At 45.0% G+C, this 22,435-nt stretch overlaps 1 protein-coding gene across 2 annotated transcripts in view; it reads right to left on the reverse strand.

Moving 5' to 3' along the window:
* Positions 1-2,102, reverse strand: part of DSE (dermatan sulfate epimerase) — a 59,042-nt gene extending 56,940 nt beyond the window's left edge. Inside the window, exon 1 of one of the 2 annotated variants that reach the window (XM_083176855.1) lies at positions 1,557-2,101. The gene's annotated coding sequence lies outside the window, so the exon portion shown is untranslated. Of the gene's footprint in view, positions 1-1,556 lie in introns of both variants that reach the window. The other variant, XM_083176853.1, reaches the window with a different exon arrangement.
* Between the last annotated feature and the right edge of the window lie 20,333 nt (positions 2,103-22,435).

Below are 22,435 nucleotides of genomic sequence, written 5' to 3' on the forward strand. Positions count from 1 at the left end.
GCAATAAGTGCAATAACTTCATCGTCGATTGTGGGTCTAGTTATCGCTGCTTATAGGATATCCCCTATATATTATTTACCAATGTGACATGTGGGGGGGAGGGGGGATTCAAATAAGAGTGAACCTGTTTGGCCAGCTGTATATGAGCGGCAGCGGGACATCACAGAAAAGTTTTCACAATCCTGTAGTGTAGCAAGCTCTTTTTTGTGAATCAGGCAACTGGCTAGCCAAAGGTTGTGAGAAGGGCTGCTGGTGTTTTGCATCCTTCACCAGCAACTGAATTCCCACTGTAATGTGTTATTGGTGTAGAAGGTGTAACCAAGCTTGTATGAATTTACATTTTTTTTATAATATGGATAAACAAAACCTATAGATGACACCTAAAAACTATTACATCTACTACAGCAGGGAACATCAGTTAAGGTACTGTAGATGCATTGAGAAGGCACCAATTCTAAATGACTTGACATCATGTAAACTAAGAAAGGATGCATTGTATCAGGTCATGCAATTTGATATAACTATGTCTGCTAAAAGTTATGCCCAACTTAAAGGTGATGTAACCACCGGAGCCCAGGGGACCACTTCATTCAGGTGTGTATCCTTGGTTCAATCCATTTGCTTTTACAATGGATTGTATTTGAGAGCAAGTAATTGTCATTTGTCCCCACACATTACCAGGTTTTCTATACAACCTCTATATGGTTCTGCTCACTCAGTTGAGACTTTTTTGGCATCCAGAGTGGTTTCTCCACTTAATGTTTTTCCCAGTTAGCTTTTTGTAGAAAAGTCTCATAACCTCCCCATGAGTCTTGTAAATGGCATTTATAATAGGATCTCTCAGGTGCATGATATGTACATATGAGTTTCATGATGAGTTGACAGACAGTGATGGGGTAATTCAGTTATCCATGATGTGTGCAGACTGTGGTACAGCAAGATTACACCTTCTACTGCGCAACCCTTGTGGTAAAGTATGGTGGCACATTGCCTGAAATAAAAACTTTAATAGCAAATTTGCTAGAGAGAATAACATGAGAGGGAGAACAACCAAACAGTAATCTGCACTGTACCCACAAATAAGCATTGCAATCTGTACTAATTAGCTGTTGTTACACATAATAGTGGAGATAATGGGTAAGTAAGTGAATGAACTACACATTCTCATAGGCACACAAAGAAAACCCATTACCTTTCCATAAGCAGTGCATCTGAAGTGAACAGTATGCCCCCCACACCTGGGCCTCGTCCTTCAGTGCTGGACACAGCTTAGCCCACAGCGATAAGGTGCATCTCTCACCCCTATCCTTGCACTTAAACGTCCCCTTCTGATTGCAACACACAGGAATCAGGCACATCATGTATGCATCTATCTATATGGCTGGGATTATTCTGCAGTTACAGTACACTACTTAGGGTTCGCACGCAATAATATTAGTACATAACGTTACTGTTAGAACATACCTGAGGCCACTGGTCAGAGTAGAACAGGCGGCCCCGGGACAGGCACAGAGCACAGTTACACAAGTGCACAGGAGAACTTTTCGGATACTCACCCGGGGTGTGGAGCCTGAGTGAGTGGAGCAGCACCTCCGTGCGTCCCGCTAGCCCCGACTGCACTGCGGGATCTTCCTGCGCGAGCTCTGTGCCCAGGGCATCCTCCGGCTGGCGCCTCCTGTCAGCAGCAATCGGGGACGGCTAAGCGCTGCTGCCGATGCTCCGCTGGGTCCCGCTGTCCCGGCCAAGAGAGAGCTCAGATTAGGACACTCCAGGCGTGTAGCGCTACTTCCCGCATCCCTGAGAATTGGGGAAGGGACGGAGGAAGGCAAATGTCTGCTGTCTGCCCCCTTCCTCCCGTAATCATCCAGCCTGAGCCGCGTTGGCAATCAGGCCCCACCCCAAGCGAGCGTGTAACCCTAATCTGTGAGGGGTGGGAGGCAGCGGCAGCAGCAGGGGAGTCTCTCTGCATCTCGGGTTATGCTCTGCAACGTCAGCATCAGGAACCCACTCACTCCATGGCTGCTCCCCTAACTATCCGCTACAGAGAGGGAATGTCAGACATGCAGGTCACTAGTGTTGGCTGGCTGGCACTGACAGAGGCACAGCTCCCACTGATGAGGAGGCCACTCACTAATACTAGCTGGGGTATGATCAGTGTAATTAACACCTAGTGCTGTCCAAGGAAGGCCTCACTGTCTGGTGTGAATGTGTCCCCTGCTGTGACTACATGTGTACCACTTGTAGCTAGCGTGTACAGTAACTCCATCCTGCTAGATAAGGCAGCTGTGCCACCAGCAGCTCCACTCTTTGTTTAGAACAATGTTTTCAATGCTATCATTTCTCAAGCAAGAAGAATTTCAACATCCCAGTACAGTAATGCTGTGTGTGTACACACGTTTCAATTGTCATTTTTTCGATTCGATTTGGACTATCAAATTGAAAAAATGACACTGGATCGCACAGTGTTAGCTGCATTTGATGCAGATTTGATCCTGATGAGGCATTGGTATCAAAAACAGAAATACACTTCAGGCAAGTCTATTTCTGATTCAATCTGGCAAATTGAAAGCAGTTCCATGCTGCTTAATGTAGCATTTCCCCATGGGCCCTCTTCCCACTGTCCTTTGCAGTGATCGGACTGCCGGGTATAGCAGTCCTATCTGCGCATGCGCGTTGAGTGACGTAATCCGGTTGGATCCCTCACAGCAGGGGCAGTGCAATATACTGTAGAAGGCCCACAGGCTGGTTTCACACACTCCGGCTCCTGCCGGACGTGGAAATCCCGCACGGCCAGGGAGCCGTGCCGCACACATTAGTTGTGAATGGACACTATTGTGTCCATTCACACGGGACGGCCACGGCCCGGCTGCAGCCGGATCCCGCCACTGGAAGGGACGGCTGCCGGGCTGTGGCCATCCCCTCCATGATAAACTACTGTGTGCGGCACGGCTCCCAGGCCATGCAGGATTTCACCGTCCGGCAGGAGCCGGAGTGTGTGAAACCGGCCATAGGCTTCTATAGGGCAATGCTGATCTGAAGCCCCGGAATCTATCAGATAATGAATAGTGATAGAGCTCTACAACTGCATTTTCTGTGTGGCAAATGTACATGATCAGGTTGGTCAGGACATGGCTGAGGAGGCCGTGTACGGGAAAAAGACGGTCACAATACAGACATACTGTAGGTATTCCTAATCCCGACAGAAAGGAACAAGTAAACTAACCCTCCTTTTCAGCAGCCTACCCCTTCCTACTGCAGCCTCTCCATCACAGGCATACCTTATCTGCGGCCATTCATTTGAATAGGAGTTTTCAAATCTCCTGTCCGTCGCCAGCCTCTCTCTCCATCTGCCAGTGGCGGAGGTATGTTGAGGGGTGGCAGACTCTGAACACCACTGATCAAGGCCACACAGAGCGATTGAGTAAACCCTCTCATTTACTCGATCTTTCTGTGTGTGTGGCCATGATCAGAGGGGTTCTGATTTCAAAGGAATTTGGATAGATATCTATCTGTGTGTGGGCACCTTATCAGGTGTCAGGATCCTGATGTTGGTCTTCTGACTACCGGCATACCATTCTTCGGGATACCAACTACATCCTAGCTGAGCAACTGGACAGGGATGCAGTTAAAATCCCGGGGGTCGGGATCCCGGCGTTCAGAATCCCGACCGCCGAAATCCCGACACATTCTCCCTCCTGGGGTGTCCACAACACCCCTGGAGGGAGAATAAATTAGTGTGCCGAGCGTAGCGAGGCACCGGGCCCGCTGCGTGGCGAGCGCAGCGAGCCCGCAAGGGGGGGCGATCCACGTCCCCCCTTGTTGGGATTTTGGCTGTCGGGATTCCGGCGTCGGGATCCCGACCGCCGGGATTCAATACTGAATCCACTGGACAGAGTCCTCTTCATCCAGTGGTGTCAAACTCATGGCCCTCCAGCTGTTGCGGAACTTCACATCCCAGCATGCCCTGCCACAGATTTTATATAAGGGATTGCTAAAACTGTGGCAGCGCATGCTGGGACGTGTAGTTCCACAACAGCTGGAGGGTTATGAGTTTGACACCACTGTCCTAAGATATTGACAGATTACTGTACCTCTGTGTTGCATTTAAAATTCAAATCTGATCAATTCCAGCTAGCTACTGATGTGACAGGAAAATCATACCTCACAAGCTGTGTGGCCAGCTTCAAAATGAGGATGTTATCTTTCTGTGATACTTCAACTACAGTATAAACAGTGTATTTACCTATTTAAGAATATACAAGTGATATGAAAACAATGTGCATTCTATTGGTTATACAAACAAATACATTGTACAGATGTTATAGAATTATGTTGTATGTGGTTTGTTTATCACCACTGTGGTGTATAACTGTGTGTTATTGTATTTACATACCCTACACTTTACTATAAACCTCTGCCCAGATGCACATTTTGCTAGCAGAGAGCAGGCACTATATTTTGGTTTATGTGGTTTCTCCCTTTCTGGCTGAGACCACATAAGTACAGTCCATGGACTGTATGAAGCAGAAAGCTAGTTAACCTTTGATTAGTGTTAGGACACTGATGACAGTGCACCGCCCAATTACTGATGCTGGGATCATTTATATAGTGCTGCCATTTAGCAAACATGACAAAAATAAATAATTTACAGTAAATGAGTTTATGTTATATAAATAGCTATGACTAATTTGGCTTTGATTTATTGATTACCAGACAACACTGTACATGGGGCCCCATTCAGACCTGCTCGCTGTTCGGAGCCCAGCGAGCAGGTTAACACCACGCCGACAAATACACAAACCCCCCCATCCATCTGCGTCCCTGTGCAGGGCTGTGGATGGATACACATCCGTTCAGAAGCGGTCCCAAAGAGGAGAAATCATTCGGCCACTGCTAGGTTTTAAGTGAAATTGGGGTGGGCCCTAATGTCATGCGCCTGCCCCTAGCAGGCAAAGGAATGCCTGTGGTCCACCGTCCATGGCTACCTCCAGCATTTCTATGAGCTCTGTTCATGGCCACTCCCATGTGGATCTGAAATGATTAAAGCTCAATAATAATCCTGTAGAATGTAATTAAAACATTATTAGGCATTTTGATCAATGCAATTGAAAGATGTCCACCTTCAGCAGACATCTTACCACAGAAAACATGGGATATGGAAATTTTCTTAACAAAACTGTGGGGATTATTCAGACCTGATCATTGGGCTGCGAATCCGCAGGCCAGGCGATAATGGAATGACTGTGCATGCGTATGGCTCCCAGTACGGGAGGCCATCCAGCGATAAAATTAGGCAATTACTCTATTTGCAAGCCGTTTGCAAATTGATTGACAGGAACCCGGTGTTTATTGGTGTCATTATAATTTTTTGGAAGTGTCAAGAAAAACACAGTTTACAAGCATTTTCAGGGAGGCTGTGTGACACCAGCTACAGGCCTTTCAGTTGTGAAATGGTCAGAATTATGCATAGACTACACAGCCTGGAGAAATCATTAGATGGTGAGTGAGTGGTGAATGGATTTTTAGCTGACCGCAGAACGTCGAGATTTTCGCAAACTTACACGGGTCAGGATTTCACTCTGTCTAGGTGGTGGCTATCTGATTGCAGGGTTCTGCAAAATCGCTCATCAGCAATCAGGTCTGAATAACCCCATAGGTACGATGAAAAGTAAAAAAAAATAAGAATTTTTCCTGATTTCTCATGATGTTTTAATGATATAATTTTACAATGTAACATATTAGATTTATATATTTTTTTTTTGTTGCAAAAACAGGTTCAATATGTTTTCACAATAAACATTCAATATGCTTTCGCACAAAAAGCAAGCACTTACAGGGATTTTCTTTTGCAAGCGGCTGGGGGCTGCAGGGAGGGCACCCGGCACTCCAATTCGTAATCCACATCCAACTCTTCTTCTCCGGCGCAGGTCACATGACAGGGGGCATCGAGCAGTCTTGGGAGCCAGAGCTGTTGGATGAGCCGGAGCTTTCAAGGCCATGAGCTGATGCCCAGTGCTGAAGCAGATGTCAATCCCCGATAAGCCATGGTTCAAGCGGGCTTAGACATTTCATTTCCTATCAACAAATACAATCTGAATAACACTAGGCTTTTATCTGTATTCTTTTTTTGTCATAGGTGCAAAATTTCCTAGATTTTCCATATTTTAGGGAGGCCATCATAGACTACATGGAAAGTATGCAAAAAGCTTGAGCATGGATCCACCTACACTGTGTGATCCTGTCATTTGGGGATATTTACTAACAGAAAATCACCACATATTGGTGTTAAGTATGATTGAGGGGCAGATTTATTAAGCTCGGTGAAGTGATAAACTGTCTGGTTTTTATCACCAGCCAATCAGCTCCTACCAGTGAAGTTTCAGGCTTGGTTTGAAAAATGACAGGTCAGAGTTGATTGGCCGGTGATAAAAAACAGACACTTTATCACTTCACCGAGCTTAATAAATCTACCCCTCAGTCACATATTTTTGCGTTTTTGATTACTATAACAGGTGGCAGTGTTGCTGTAATAAGTTTTCTTTTTTTTTAATCGAGCCATTTCTAACAGTAGCCAGTGGAACTGTTAGAATAATCACCAAACCAGTAAGGAAAAAATGGGCAAGAACTAAAACATTGCACAACTGAGTGTGAGGGAGGGAATGCAGTGTTCTCCAACCTGCTTATAGGCAGTATGTGACAGGAAGCCTTCCGGCTGCACCTCCACTGCAGAACACTGTGGCCTGCGGACGGAACAGACCCAAAAAACGGGACTGTCCTACAAAAACCAAGACAGTTGGGAGGTATGCATATGGTGGGTTGTATGCTCTTTACATGTCACTTTGTTTAGTTACCATGGCGCTGCCATGGGCATCAACATTTTGGAACACTCAAAATGGGCAATGTGAGTTATGGGCCTTTCCTATATAATTCTGATCTTGCGCATACAGTAGTATGCATTTATAAAGTGTCTCATGACACTGCCGTCAGAATATATTGGATCCTGCTTACAGTACCTGCAGTCAGAATATATTGGATCCTGCTTACAGTACCTGCCGTCAGAATATATCGGATCCTGCTTACAGTAAATGCCGACAGAATATATCGGATCCTGCTTACAGTACCTGCCGTCAGAATATAATCGGATCCTGCTTACAGTACATGCCGTCAGAATATATCAGATCCTGCTTACAGTACCTGCAGTCAGAATATATCGGATCCTGCTTACAGTACCTGCCATCAGAATATATCGGATCCTGCTTACAGTACCTGCAGTCAGAATATAATCGGATCCTGCTTACAGTACATGCCGTCAGAATATATTGGATCCTGCTTACAGTACCTGCCATCAGAATATATCGGATCCTGCTTACAGTACCTGCAGTCAGAATATATTGGATCCTGCTTACAGTACCTGCCATCAGAATATATCGGATCCTGCTTACAGTACCTGCAGTCAGAATATATTGGATCCTGCTTACAGTACCTGCCATCAGAATATATCAGATCCTGCTTACAGTACCTGCAGTCAGAATATATCAGATCCTGCTTACAGTACCTGCCATCAGAATATATCGGATCCTGCTTACAGTACCTGCCATCAGAATATATCGGATCCTGCTTACAGTACCTGCAGTCAGAATATATTGGATCCTGCTTACAGTACCTGCCATCAGAATATATCGGATCCTGCTTACAGTACCTGCAATCAGAATATATTGGATCCTGCTTACAGTACCTGCCGTCAGAATATATTGGATCCTTCTTACAGCACCTGCATTCAGAATATATTGGATCCTGCTTACAGTACCTGCCATCAGAATATATTGGATTCTGCTTACAGTGCCTGCAGTCAGAATATATCGGATCCTGCTTACAGTACCTGCAGTCAGAATATATCGGATCCTGCTTACAGCGCCTGCAGTCAGAATATATCTGATCCTGCTTACAGCGCCTGCAGTCAGAATATATCTGATCCTGCTTACAGCGCCTGCAGTCAGAATATATCGGATCCTGCTTACAGTACCTGCAGTCAGAATATATCGGATCCTGCTTACAGTACCTGCCGTCAGAATATATCGGATCCTGCTTACAGCGCCTGCAGTCAGAATATATCGGATCCTGCTTACAGTACCTGCAGTCAGAATATATCGGATCCTGCTTACAGTACCTGCAGTCAGAATATATCGGATTCTGCTTACAGTACCTGCAGTCAGAATATATCGGATCCTGCTTACAGTACCTGCCGTCAGAATATATCGGATCCTGCTTACAGCGCCTGCAGTCAGAATATATCGGATCCTGCTTACAGTACCTGCAGTCAGAATATTTCGGACCCTGCTTACAGTACCTGCAGTCAGAATATATCGGATCCTGCTTACAGTACCTGCAGTCAGAATATTTCGGACCCTGCTTACAGTACCTGCAGTCAGAATATATCGGATCCTGCTTACAGTACTTGCAGTCAGAATATATTGGATCCTGCTTACAGTACCTGCCATCAAAATATATCGGATCCTGCTTACAGTTCCTGCAGTCAGAATATATCGAATCCTGCTTACAGTACCTGCAGTCAGAATATTTCGGACCCTGCTTACAGTACCTGCAGTCAGAATATATCGGATCCTGCTTACAGTACTTGCAGTCAGAATATATTGGATCCTGCTTACAGTACCTGCCATCAGAATATATCGGATCCTGCTTACAGTACCTGCAATCAGAATATATCGGATCCTGCTTACAGTACCTGCCGTCAGAATATATTGGATCCTTCTTACAGCACCTGCATTCAGAATATATTGGATCCTGCTTACAGTACCTGCCATCAGAATATATCGGATTCTGCTTACAGTACCTGCAGTCAGAATATATCGGATCCTGCTTACAGTGCCTGCAGTCAGAATATATTGGATCCTGCTTACAGTACCTGCCATCAGAATATATCGGATCCTGCTTACAGTACCTGCAGTCAGAATATATTGGATCCTGCTTACAGTACCTGCAGTCAGAATATATTGGATCCTGCTTACAGTACCTGCAGTCAGAATATATCGGATCCTGCTTACAGTACCTGCAGTCAGAATATATCGGATCCATCCTGCTTACAGTACTTGCAGTCAGAATATATCGGATCCTGCTTACAGTACCTGCAGTCAGAATATATCGGATCCTGCTTACAGTACCTGCAGTCAGAATATATCTGATCCTGCTTACAGCGCCTGCAGTCAGAATATATTGGATCCTGCTTACAGTACCTGCAGTCAGAATATATCGGATCCTGCTTACAGTACCTGCAGTCAGAATATATCGGATCCTGCTTACAGTACTTGCAGTCAGAATATATTGGATCCTGCTTACAGTACTTGCAGTCAGAATACAAATAGTGCCTATGATCCTGTTCACAGTATCTTCAGTCAGCCACTGAACCTTTCCTGGGAAAATGACCCACCTTGTCTATAGTCACAGACTTTTTTTTCTGTTAAACAAATTGCTAGTGCTTAAGGCAAAGCCATGGACCAATGGCTGGTAATATGAACTGCCGTGCCTTCAGCTACAGACCTCAACTCTACATGTTGAATAGGCTGCCTTGTCCTTTTCCTGCCACTGACGCTTGCTGGTTAAATGGACCAGTGACTGTAATAAGTGACTGTAATGTTAATAAGAACATTTGCCTGTATATTGGTGAGAGTCTTGCTATTTGGCTTTACATGTATACTGGTGTGTTATGTGCATTTAATAAATCTAGAACCTGCTCGATCTGATTGCTTTGTTTGTACCTCAATCTGCTAACTTCTGATCTATCTGCGCTAGACTGAATTCAAGCTAGTGTAATGGGATGCAGTTTAAATCCCGGCGGTCGGAATCCCGACTGCCGAAATCCAGACACTTTCTCCCTACTATATGAACATGTGAAGGGAACAGATAGAGCCAATGGGGTTCAGTTCATTCGGACAGGGTCTGATTTTTGGTGGACTGCGCATGCGCATGGTCTTTTATGCGCATATGCAAGTCCCCTTTGTGAACGGCTTCGGTGACTTGCATAGTCACTGAGCCATTCGTAGGGATCGGGGCAGGGCGAAAGCCAACGGTGGCTGCAACGTGTGTCGCCCATGGGAACGCCCAGCGTTTTATGGGCATCCCCATCAAAACGCTGGACGACCATTGAATGATTTCTGCTGTGCCGGCATATAAAGTCCCAAGTCCAGGCTAAAAAGTAGAAGAAGCAGAAGAGTCACGACCTAACAACAATAATGTATTGAACAGCTTAGAAGTATTCCAGTTGATGTTTGTTAGCAGGGCCAGAGTAAGAGTAGTTTGGGTCCCGATTGATATAATTGTAATTCATATAATTAATATATATATATATATATATATATATATATACTTATATTAAGCCCATCATTGATGAACCAATTTATAAGTATAATGTGCTGCAGTTCCTATTACAACAGCACAGGCCTCTTTTCTCCAAGACTTTGGCATTTAAAGAAAAAAAAAACCCACAGACGCAGTTGTGGGAAGCGAGCAGGCCGGAAATGTTTTTCTTCCTTTAACCACCGAGGACCCTTACCCACCTGCACACCCCCAGTTCCAAAGAGAAAACAAATAGAAGTGGTACCCAACAGATGGCCCTGCACTTGGAAGGACAGAACTGTCAATCCTTGCTTTGTGACTTCCATACACAGAGCCCCTGCACTTAACATAAAAAAACCTGCAGGCCCTCTGGTATGCCCAATCAGATCTGTCCTTTGTAATGCCAGACCTATAACAAACAAGACTGTGACAATTGCTGAACTTCCAGTTTCATGGAAGTCCACAATTATGTGCTTTTTTTTTTATCCAGGGAAAGGTTTTGGAGGAAACTCCCATTGGCGCCATCTTCTGGGAGCTCAGGACCTTGGGGCATTTATTTCATTTTTATTTTTTTACTCATAGACGTCCCAAAGTTATTCAAAGTGCAACATATCAAAAAAGACAAAGAAAGTTATATTAACCACATATTTAATAGACATTACAAATCTTTAATCTTCAACACATACAGGGCCTGATTCAGATCCGTTCGGTACTGTGTGCATTCGCACGCAGTACCGATATTGCGCGTCTGCGCATGCGCAGGCGGGTATCTGCGCATGTGCAGGTGTATGGTGCGTGCACCCATGGCGACCTTTCGGGTCGCCGGGTGCACGCACCCATGCCGGCGTGGGGGGGGGGGGGGGCGGAGATGGGCGGGGGCGCCGGGCTGCCCCATTATCATATGGGAACGCCCAGCGTTCCATGGGCGTTCCCATGAGAACGCTGGGCGTTCTCATGGAAATGAGGCAGAGACCCGTGTGTGGGGGGCGGGTGGATGACATCACTGGATGTCAGCTGCCCGGATGTATCCACGCCAGCGTGCACGCATATATACACAACTGAAAAGTCACTTATATATGCGTGCACGCTAAACATCATTTGATGGTCGGTGACCATCGAAAGATGTGGGCGGTTACCCGAGCCATGCGAATGGATGTCCATGTGCACTTTGTATGTATGAATTTTAATATACCATTGTCAATAAATGTTGTTTTAAACCTTAAACAACTCACATTTTGTTTATGAACCTGCGCCAAGCTGTACCATATTTCCATTTACCAGAATTCAGTCTCAAGGGGGAAGGTATCCCCCCATGGTAAAACAGCAGGCTGCATCTTCATAATTTATGCGCATTGATCACAGGAACACCAAACAAAAATTGAAGAGGGTGGGGTACCGAGCGAGGCACACAGGGAGTGATGGGGGATTGATTAGAAGATATTGTGAAAAGTGATTTCTGTCACCACCCATTTCTCTCCTTCCCTTCACAGCCTCCCCAGTCCAACTTTCTCTCCTCCTCCCTCCCCAGCCTCCCTTTCTCTCCTTCCCCTCCCAGTCCCCCTTTCTCTCTGCCTCCTCAGCCCCCTTTCTCTCTTCATTGCCCTCACTGCCTCCCCAGACCTCCCCTTCTCTCCTCCACCTCCTTGCCTCTCCAGACCCCCCTTTCTCACCCCCCAACCTCAGACCTACCTTCGTCTCCCCCTAAACTTCCTCCTAAACCCCACTCTCCCTGCCTCCGGAGGCCTCCTCCTCTTTTTCTCTCTCCTGCTTTTTCTCTCTCTTTCCCCCTCCTCTCTCATCTCTCTTATTTCTGTCCCCCTTCTTTTCGCCCCACACCCTATCACCTTTTTATATTTCTACCCTGCTCTTCATCTTTCTTTCATCTCTCTCTACCTTGCACTGTCACTCTCTCCCTGACACTCTCACTCACTGTCTCTTCAACTTTCTTTACCTGATACTCTCTTACTTCCCTTTCTCCCACCTTCCCCTGACAATCTCTCTTGCTCCTGTTGTCTATCGAACTTTCTTTCCCTGACACTCTCTCTTTATCACTCCTCTTTTTCTCTTTCCCAACACCCCCTTTTTCACTCACTCCCCTCACTCTTTCTTCTGCCCCCTTAAGGGGCATTTTATTGTTATTATAATTTTATTTATAAGGCGCCACAAGTGTTTTGCAGCACCGTACAAAGGATCAGTACAGGGAGACAAACAGTATTACTTTGAATAAATAACAAAAATAGAGTAGAGGTAAAGAGCGCCACAGTTCAATACACATTACATCTTAAATATAAGTAGTGAAGACTTGATCAACGTACTACTAGAGGCTTGTGGACAATGATGGAGATGAGTATGCGGACAAAGATGTCACTGAGTGTTGGAGTGTAGGAGAGCTGTGAGTGAAATGTGAAGAGAAGAGGGCTTTAACAACAGGAGGGAAGAGGGCCCTGCTCCGAGGATCTTACAATCTAGTAGGAAGGGGAGACAGACAGATTACATGAAGTGCAAGCAAGTGGGCGGTGGCTTGAGGTAGGATGTAGGCAGGCAGGTGTGTGGGTGGCAGGTGGGCCCTTTTCAAAATTTTACTATGGGCCCTTAAAGTTCTAGTTACACCCCTGCAACTGATTATTCAGTATAATCTATTCCAGTTGGAATAGTGATTACTGGTAGAGTCGGAATTACAATCAGTTTATTTCACATATTTTTTGGTTTTAGGTTGATTATTTTCTGTATGTATAGTTAGATCCAGAAATTCCACACAAAATTTCACTTATTTGAAAGGGAAGTTTATTATGCAATGTTTCTTAAATATGTTGCTAATATGTCTTTCTTTGAATTTATTTGATATGTTGAGTTTTGAGTAAAAAAGTCAATATGAAATAAATGTCCCAAGGTCCCGGGCTCCCACAAGATCGCGCCAATGGGGTTGTCCACCAAAAGCTTCCTCCAGAAAAAAAACAAAACACATAATTGTGGAGTTTCTCAAAACCGGCAGTGAATATCGAACTTTGCTTTCCATAACCCAGAAGTGACTATGAACAAACGTACATTTTATGCGGAAACAGGCGCCAATGGAAACTGCTCCGTTAAAACCAGGAATGAAACAGAAGCCCATATAATTTGTATGTGAAAGTAGGACTATAAATATAAATAGTATAAATATTCAAAGAAATCTGCACTAGTTGTGTGTGGTATATTGAGATTTCCTGTCAAGATGTGAAGTCAGATTGTGACTTTGGGGGTTATTCTGTTTGGTACGGTGGGACCGTATAGGGGCGGATCTGTTTTTTTTCCATCTGCGCATGCGTATCTTTCGCAATGCGCATGTGCGGCGACCTCACACCGCTCCCGGATGGGTCTCTCCGTGCGAAAAAACCTGTCCGCACGGAGAGGCATGTGGGCGTTTTTATGGGAGCGGCCAGAATAATGAGGAAGACTGGGCGTAAACATGGGTGTACATGGGGGTGTGCACACAAAATGCACGGTGCCACAACCGCCTCGATCGGCGAATGCACCGTGCATTTTGGTTCAAAAACAGGCGGACGCCAAAGATTGCTCCTGACCACCCCTAGAGATACCGCATGAGAGCGGACGCCTGGGTCTGCTAATTAATGCTGATTACTAGTCAAACACATACACCTGAATCAGTGACGTGCGGTGAGGTTACTGGTCAGTGAGGCACTGTCTTGGTGGGGCCAGCACCAACGGACTCTGTGGGGAACGCTAAGTCCTGGTTGCTTCTGTGCTGACAGGCTATTGTAGGAGCTGCCACCTGCATAAGCAGCAGAGACAGGCAAAACAGCTTCTGCCTGTCAGCGCAGAAGCAACTTGGACACAGCAAAATAAATAATGCAGGGGTTGTAAGGAATGTAGTTGGAGTGTATACTGTGGTCAGGGAGGTGTGGGGTGGGGGTGGGGGGGGGGAGAGAAGGCATGAAGGAAAAGAACAATGAAAGTGCACAGTGCAGGGAAGTGACAACTTACCTCCAGTCTGTGCCTGCGGGTATCAGGAGGGAAGTTCAGCAGCACGGCCAGCATTAGGTGCTGTTACAATCCATGTGAAGTCACTGCCTGGGTGGAGATGGAGCAGCAGGGGTGGTCGGCGGCCAAGGCATCAGGGTACATTAGTCAGGGGTTGGTGGGTGAAGCAGCTGCTGGGGCACAAAGTATGGGAGCCGGACATTGGGGGGGGGGGGGGGGGGAGTGGCTCAGTCATCACAGTATGAGAGCCGGGGGTTTGTAGGATAATGCCGCCGGGGCATCACACAGTAGGGGGGGGGGGGGCACCGCTCTTTATGCTGACAGCCTGACCTGTCACAGCGGCAGCTACAGGTCACAGACACAGCATCGTAAGCAGTGCAGGGAGAGCGCACCTCCAGCCTTGCTCCTCCCTTCACTGCGGAAGCTGAGGGGAAGCATCGGCGGCAGCAATGATTAAAAATTAAAACATTTTCAGAGGGTGCAGGGGATTGCCTTTGGGGCCAGGACTAGTGACGCTGGGTTAGCTGCTGCGTCGCCTAGCCGGCATCTGGCACCCATTGGCGGGGTTAGGTAAGCCACCCAACTTCCCTGCTGTCAGCCCCCACTGTCCACACAGTCAGAGCCGCGTGAGCCGGAGACACGGAGCGGGCGGCAAGTACACAGCAGGCGGCGAGGAGCAGTCGTCAAAAGGCAGTTAAGCAGCCTTGGACGCCGCCTGTAGATACTCCCCTGGAAGTGCCTCAGTGATAGTCAGTGACGTGCTTTCTCCGTTATGAATGCACGCCCCTGTCACAGAGGCAGATGTGCTTGCCCAATCACATCTGCCTCAGTGACAGAGGCGTGCTTTCATATAGGCAGAAAGCACGTCCCTGTCACTGAGGCACTGCCACTGGTGCCGTTTCCCCAGCTTTTTTGAATGGGCTTTTACAGCCCAGTGCTCGGCTTCGCCCACTACCCGCCCCCTGATTCTGGCCATTTACATTGTTAGCGGGAGGCACCGCACTTGGTGCCTCCTAGACCAAGATATACTGTATATTATTTTAAAGGGGTAAAAATGATTATACAGGTCGAGTATCCCGTATCCGAATATCCGTTATCCGAATTATTCCGAAATACGGACATTCCAGAAAGTGAAAAAAAAATTTTTTTTTGCTAAAAACTCACTGGGGACATTTGTAACAGCACTACTGAGGACATGATATGTAACTGGCACTATATATGTACAAGAAAATGATTGCTTGGCATTCAAATTCAGTGCTGAGATAGTACACACATTTTGTTTCACGTTTTGAAACCTTGTTTTTTGAACAAATAAAATATATTTGTGTGTATTTTATGTGGTAATAAAATATATTTGTGTGTATATTATGTGTTTATACAGCATAAATGCAAGATACTTCAAAATACATCATTGAAATATTAAAATATTCCGAAATACGGAATAATCCGTTATCCAAAATTCTCCTGGTCCCGAGCATTTTGGATACGGGATACTCAACCTGTAATATAAAGCATATACTTATGACACATAATATGTGTCATAAGTATTTTCTTTGTATTATTTTAATTATGGTTAATCATTAATGACAGGGGAGGCACTGCCTCCCCTGCCTCCCCTGACTGCACGTCCCTGACCTGAATGTAATAAGCAATGCTGCAGGCTATTAAGTGGAAACCATTATTTCACTACCTGCAAGCCTACACACAGCACTCAAACACATTGGAAGCTTATCTTTCTACACTTCTCAAAATGTAAAGGTTGGTTTAATTTTAGGTAATATTCATTCTAATACCTGGCTATTTATGTCCAGGTAGTTATTTTATAACCATCTACACCCATTCAGAAAGTGTTTTTTTCTACTTTAAAAAGCAGGACACTCAATTCACAGGAGTCGACATGTGTCAACTTTTTCACTGTAACACAAACATACCAGTTTTTTATTATGAAAAATACACATAAACCACGTCTAAGAGCAACAATGATGTTTTTGGACTCAATTTCTACTTGCAATGGTGTTGCAATGTCCTAAGGCCCTGGCCACTATTTTGCACACAATCTGTATTTTTTTTTTCCCAAGAACATACATTATGCACTTTCATATCTACTATGAACTTTATGTAGCACACTCTGTCTGTAAGATGCCACCAAGCACATTATTGCAATCACATATCTCTAACAAAGGATCCCAACATCTGCCTATCACACTCTAATGCTGTGTACACACGGGGGCGATAGGGGCTATAATTGCTGGGAATATGGTCGCAGGCGACCATATTGCCAGTGATTGGAGTGCGCACCAGCGATAAATCGCCGGGTGCGCGCTCCCGTTTTCTGCCCCATTGTAATCGCTGGTCGCAGGAGCTTGCTCCTGCGACCAGCTAATTACCTCTGCAGCTCCCCCAGCAGAGGTCCTTTTCATCAGCGACCATCTCTGGTCGCTGATGCAAAGGAGACACTGGGCAATATATCTCCCCCGTGTGTACGGGGCTTTAAGCAGTGGTTCCCAAACTTTTTGAATCACGGCACCCTAATGTAACAGAATATTTTTCACAGCACCCCTAGGCCAAAAGATAGGTACTAATTTCTGGAAAAATATAAAAAAAGTTGTGATTTAAATGTTTTTCTTAGGTCCACTTATGTGGTGAGAAACATGATTCACTTCTGTTTACCCACATATTCTTAATTGGAAGCCACAAGCACTGCTTTTGTCTATTTCATTGGCCATAAATAACTTGAATTGATTCTGGACCCCTGCAAGTGCTCCAAGCAGGGCCGGCGCCACCACTAGGCAGCCTTAGGCATTTGCCTAGGGCGTCGGCCACTGGAGGGCGGAAGTTGGAGCAGCTGTCCCCCCCTCCACCCCTGTCGCCGCCGCATCGCCCATCGCCGCCCCCCGTGGAGTGACACGCCAGGCTGGGGTGAGTCCGCAAGAGCATTCCCAAACCCCCGCCCCCCATGTACCAGCTGCCTGACACCCCCCTCCCCCGGCTACTAGCCGGGTCCAACGCATGCCCGGCACCCCCCCTCCGTGTAGCGGCCGCTTGACACCTCTCCTCCCCCGGCTACTGTGTAGCACAGTAGCCGGGCCACCGCATCCCTCTCTCTATCTGGACTGCGGACACCACATTCGACATAGACACTGAATATACCGAATTGGAAAAGACACAGCAGGAGAGGTGTTCTTGTTAGTGTTGATTTCTGAGAACGCTATTATTCGTGATACAGAATACTAGCAGTTTCGTGACTCACGAACAACGACTTCGGACACACTTTAACATGTACATCTCTAAAGGTTCCTCTCACAGTATATCTATGAGTGATAACTGCTTAAACCAAATGATCTTGGTGTATTACCCCTGAAGAAGTCCCTAGGGGATGAAACGCGTAGGGTTTCTCAGACCAATAGACATCTGAGGTTGAATCAGGAATCCATACACCTATGTGAAAACACTTATTGGAAAATTGTTGTATTCTGTATTTTATTTTATATAATTTATATGATATCTTTTTATTGTCTGGAATAAACATATTCTATTTTTAAGAAAAGTCTGATGTTGGTGAAACACATCTTAGCGCACCTCTATACTTTTTCTTCATCTCTTTCCATCGGACCTCTATTAACAGCGAGGCCCTAGAGTAGAGCTGCTTCCCTAAAAGCGCAGGCTAAGGTCACAACCCCCCCTTTTTTCCGAATATATATATATATATATTTTTTTTTCATTGTCAGCTTGGCTCACACTGCATGGAGTCAGACCTATTTTCCACACACACTGGGGTACAGTGTGTAAATATGTACAGCTTACTGTTGTGCAGTGTGCAGAAATGTGTACAAACAAATGATACAACAATATATTCTTTTTTTTAACTGGCAGCTCAGTTGAGTGTAATCAAACTGCTCTTCTGCATGTGTACTGTGGTACTACAGCATACTGACTGCCTTTATTATAGCACTAGCCAATGCCTGCACCCCTGCCAGCCCTCGTCAAAACCAACATTTCTGGGTACACATATGGTCATATATGTACCCATTTTTAGTCTTATTGGGTATGACCAGCTTTACATTCTGTTTCATATATTTTGTTTGAGTCTCGTACAGAATTGGACATCACAGGATAAATTTGCTAAGATGTTTCCCATAAAACAGATTCTATCTATTATCTTCTAGAAGGTGCTCAATAAATAGGAAGTAGAATCAGATTGGTTGCTATTGGCAACATCCTATCTTCAATCAAACTCCCATCTTTAAAAAAAAGGAACCACTACGTGAGTGCTTTATAATTATTTGAAGGTGGTACTGATGTTAACAACAATAATAATTGTATACAAATACCAGAAAAGGATGTACTGTATATTTCTGTATAACCTGATTTTCCTGAGGTTTAGAAATGACCCCAATACGTAAAGATGATTTACTACAGATTCTTTGCTAACATGAATACCCCCCCCCCCCCCAAACCCTCCTGCCCCCCCCCCCCCCCCCTTCCCCCCCAGATGACGGAATGTCTGTCTTTAGCTAAAAGATTTGAGGGTATTCCAAATATTCTGCATTTACAAATGGAATTTCCCACCTATTTCTTACGGTTTGTATGCTGATTGATTTTGTCAGGAACATATTCATAGAGGTTATCCTGCTCAACAAGAAGACTTCATTGTAAAAAGCTGTGAGATTCCACATTTTGCTCTGCACTCTTAAGTAAATTGTATTTAGTACTAAAGGAAATAGATCAACTTTAAAGATTATTAACATAGAAATAAAAAGCTAATGATGTCCACTATTATTGCATCTAATTATTTTTGGAGGGGAGAGTGAACTTTTGGCTGGCAAATGAAACAACTAACTTTATGCAGGTAAAGTATTAACATTTGATCCACATAAAACTAATTTTGATTTAAAAAATGTATTTGTGCTGTGCAAATGCTAAGTTGCATGGAACAATAGTATATTTAAGTTGATTAACTGATCTGTACCCATTGTAAGCTATGCACCAATTGGCAAGTTTACATCAGACATACTTATACCAGATACACTTACACCCAAATAGGGGGCTGATTCGGGTGTTGACACAGTAAGCTGCAAGGATCACAGCTTACCAAGTGCCAGAGAGCCCACCTACTGCCCTGCCTAACCCCGCAAAGGGGACCTGCACATACGCATAAAAGACCATGTACATGCGCAGTCCCCCAACCATTGGAACGGGACCGAATTCACCCTGTCCGGAGGGAATCAGAATCATCCCCTAGTTCCTAAGTACTTAAGAAAAGTTTGTTAGCATTATTTTTGATAATGATATCCACAAACACAACAATTAGTATTTTACATAAAAATCCTAAATGATAAAACGGATATTCTGTAATATTCCTTATCACATGTGAATGAAATTTGAAATTAAGAAAAATGAAAAACTTAAGATCTACACACAAAAAAAAAAATAATATATATATATATATATATATATATATATATTTATTTTGGATACATTGCCCCCAAAACATCTAAATAACAATGCTTTCTAAATAGAAGCTCCAAGTTATTCTATCGACTAATTACACTTCTTGACAAAGTCAATATAATCCCCCCTTCTAAAGCTGGCCATACACTACCGTGATCTCTTGCAGCAGTGTATGGCCAGCCAATCCCCTGCGCACATGAGACATGCGGTCCTTTCAAATGTGATGGATCTCATGCGACCCCTGTTCCCCGGCCGCCAGGAGGAGGGTCAGTGGTCGGACCTGCATACCGGTCCAACCTTTGACTCAGCTACGATGCGCATCGGCCCTGAGGGGAAATCACACACACATGTTTTGGCCCGTTCTCTGACTGTTCTGTCGGGATTGGGTGAAATCGGCCCAAATCACGGTAGTGTATGGGGGCTTGTAGTTTGCCATGGAGTTATATTTAGCATTGCTTTATACTTTACTTAGCCTATTCATTTCCATGTCCCTGCCCATATCACTTCTTTACAATCGATTTTATGTGGATATGAATAGCTGACTGTAAACATTTCAGCATTTTTATGTGTAAAATGGGTACTTGTGTACTAGCACGGCGACCCGATAATTAGTCGCCCGATTTTTTAACCGCATCGCATGCCATACACCAATGGCATGCGATGCGATGCGACGCAATTTTAACTCATATTCGATATAAAATTGTATAAGCACTCTAATGGGTGCTTTTAAGCACCCTAATGGGTGCTTACAATGCTTAAATGCACCCCCACGCCACCCCCCAAGTATAAACATGAACCCGAAGCGTGGCGAGCGCAGCGAGCCAGCGAGGGGCGGCGGTACGCATCCTACGACCTTTTCATACTCCCACTATCCACGTCGGCGTGGAGTTGAGAATAGTAAGTGTGGCGAGCGCAGCAAGCCACCGAGCCCGAAGTGTGGCGAGCGCAGCGAGCCCCACGAGGGGACGCGGATACCTGTGAAGCCCGTGAGGGGACGCGGATACCTGTGAAGGTATCTGCGTCCCCTCGCGGGGCTCACTGCACTCGCCACACTTTCTATTCTCAACTCCACGCCGACGTGGATAGTGGGGGTAGGAAAAGGTCGTAGGACGCGTACCGCAGCCCCTCGTGGGCTCGTTGCGCTCGCCATGCTTCGGGTTCACGTTTATACTTGGGGGTGGCGTGGGGGTGCATTTAACCATTGTAACCACCCATTAGGGTGCTTATACAATTTATAATCACATCGCATTGTATGGCATTGTATGCCATATACAATTTTAAAATTGTATGCCATTGTACAACATCAGCCGATATCGTGTTGCATCGCATACCATCGCATGCGATATGGTCTGCGATGCGATGGGCGCCGTGCTAGTACACAAGTACCGTAAAATGTATACAATATCCTCTGTGACTGTCCGATTTGCAATGAAAAGTTCTACTACACTGCTGCAGAGATTATGGGCCTCATGGAAATTTGAACATAAATGCCAGTTTTTTCCCCTTCCAATTTAAAAATTTTGTATGTGCGCATGTGTGTCTTGTTTGTTATGCAAACTTTTTACCTGCTGGAATTTTAACAGTAGATATTTGAAAAACAGCTAATTGATTTCCTGAATGGCACACATAGGCCCTTATTCTGGTTCACTTGCAAAGGCAAATTCCTTCTCAAATGGACAAAACCATGTGCACTGCAGGGGGGGGGGGCAGATGTAACATGTGCAGAGAGAATTAGATTTGGGTGGTGTTTTACTTCAAAGTGAGATCTATATTGCAGTGTAAAAATAAAGCAGTCAGGATTTACCCTGCACAGAAACAAAATAACTCACCCAAATCTAAATGTCTCTGCACATGTTACATCTGCCCCCCCCCCCCCTCCAGTGCACATGGTTTTGTCCAATTGAGAAGGAATTTGCCTTTGTGAGTGTACCAGAATAAGGACAATAATTTGCACAGCAGCAAGGTACTGAGAAGATCTTCAGAATACTCCAGATTCACAAATCATTAGCACTATAGCACTATAGGAATCCATGTATGTATCAGGACAAGACAGATTCAGATTAATTACAACTCACAAATTGAGTGTTCAAGAAAACTCCCTATAAATTTTGCAATATCCAGTCACCACCAGTCAAAGAAACAAGCAAGAGTAACAAACACACTGCAGTAATCATTAAATCAGAATGAAGCCCAGTACAAAGAGACCTAGATTGAACAGCTGACTGGTTACCAATTACCATGAGACTGATTGGAACTTACAGAACTAACGTGACCATAATATATTAAGATGTGCTTATTGCAGATTGTAACAATTAGTAGCCACCACTGTGCAACTGAACCAAGCTTGTATCAGACCTGTAGTTGCTTTTCCTTCAACATGGATGGCAAAGAAGCAATCCTGATTTACTGGTTCTATTTTTGGTTGACACACTGGGGGAAATTCACTAAGAATACGAATACGATATTTCGTATTCGTATTCTTAATATGAATGAATGCGACTGCATACGGCTGTTTCAGCTGTATGCAAATTCGTGTTCCGGAGGGGAATTTTTCAAAGCAGTCAAATGCGACTGCTTTGTAACCCTCCAACGTAACCCTCCAACGTAACCCTCCTACGTAACCCTCCAACTGCTTTGTAACCCTCCAACGTATCCA

The sequence above is a fragment of the Crinia signifera genome, chromosome 3 (assembly GCF_055691185.1).
Source record: "Crinia signifera chromosome 3, ASM5569118v1, whole genome shotgun sequence".
In the NCBI taxonomy this organism is placed as follows: domain Eukaryota; kingdom Metazoa; phylum Chordata; class Amphibia; order Anura; family Myobatrachidae; genus Crinia; species Crinia signifera.